The sequence below is a fragment of the Trichechus manatus genome, unplaced genomic scaffold, assembly GCF_000243295.1.
Source record: "Trichechus manatus latirostris isolate Lorelei unplaced genomic scaffold, TriManLat1.0 scaffold00067, whole genome shotgun sequence".
In the NCBI taxonomy this organism is placed as follows: domain Eukaryota; kingdom Metazoa; phylum Chordata; class Mammalia; order Sirenia; family Trichechidae; genus Trichechus; species Trichechus manatus.
In genome coordinates, this window is record NW_004444003.1 from 12,184,341 (window position 1) to 12,186,007 (window position 1,667).

A 1,667-nucleotide genomic window follows, 5' to 3' on the forward strand; every position below is an offset into this window, starting at 1 on the left:
GAGTCTACCTATCCAGGAGCAAGGTATGTTTTTCCACTTATGCAGGTCTCTTTTAGTTTCTTGCAGTAGTGTCTTGTAGTTTTTATTGTATAGGTCTTTTAAATCTCTGGTTAGATTTATTCCTAAATATTTTATCTTCTTGGGAGCTATTGTAAATGGTATTGATTTGGTAATTTCCTCTTCGAGGTTCTCTTTGTTGGTATAAAGGAATCCAACTGATTTTTGTGTGTTTATCTTGTATCCTGAAACTTTGCTGAAATCTATTAGTTCCAGTAATTTTCTTGTGGATTCTTTGGGGTTTTCTGTGTATGAGATCATATCATCTGCAAATAGAGGTACTTTGACTTTTTCCCTACCAACTTGGATGCCCTTTTTCCAGCCTGATTGCTCTGGCTAGCACCTCCAGCACAATGTTGAATAAGAGTGGTGATAGAGGGCATCCTTGTCTGGTTCCCATTCTCAAGGGGAATGATTTCAAAGTCTCTCCATTTAAGATAATGTTGACTGCTGGCTTTGTAGAAATGCCTTTAATTATATTGAGGAATTTCCCTTCTATTCCTATTTTGTTGAGAGTTTTTATCATGGATGGGTGTTGGACTTTGTCAAATGTCTTTTCTGCATTGATTGATAAAATCATGTGGTTCTTGTCTTTTGTTTTATTTATTTGATGGATAACATTGATTGTTTTTCTAATGTTGAACCATCCCTGCATACCTGGTATAAATCCCACTTGATCAAGGTGAATTTTTTTTTTTTTGTTTGAAATGTTGCTGAATTCTTTTGGTTAGAATTCTGTTGAGGATTTTTGCGTCAATGTTCATGAGGGATATTGGTCTGTAATTTTCTTTTTTTGTGGTGTCTTTCCCTGGTTTTAGTATCAGGGTTATGCTGGCTTCATAGAATGAGTTTGGGAGTATTCCATCCTTTTCTATGCTCTGAAATACCTTTAGTAGAAGTCATGTTAAATCTTCACTGAAAGTTTGGTAGAATTCTCCAGTGAAGCCATCCAGGCCTGGGCTTTTATTTTTTGTTGGGAGTTTTTAAATTACCTTTTCAGTCTCTTCTTTTGTTATGGGTTTATTTAGTTGTTCTGTTTGTGTTATTTTAGGTAGTTAGTGAGTTTCTAGAAATCTGTCCATTTCTTCTAGGTTTTCATATTTGTTAGAGTACAATTTTTCATAGTATTCTGTTACGATTCTTTTTAATTTCAGTTGGGTCTGTTGTGATATCACCCAGCTCATTTTTTATATAGGTTATTTGCTTCCTCTCCTGTTATTCTTTTGTCACTTTGGCCAATGGTTTATCAATTTTGTTGATCTTTTCAAAGAACCAGCTCTTGTTCTAGTTAACTCTTTCAATGTTTTTCTATTCTCTTTTTCATTTAATTCTGGTCTAATTCTTATTATTTCCTTTCTTCTGGTGCCTGAGGGCTTCTTTTGCTGCTCTCTTTCTACTTGTTCCAGTTGTAGGGTTAATTAATGTTTTGATTATGGCTCTTTCTTCTTTTTGGATGTGTGCATTTATTGCTATAAGCTGACCTCTGAGCACTGCTTTTGCTGTATCCCAAAGGTTCTGGTAGGATGTGTTTTCATTCTTGCTTGATTCTATGAATTTCTTTATTCTGTCCTTAATTTCTTCTATAACCCAGTAGTTTTTGAACAAGGTGT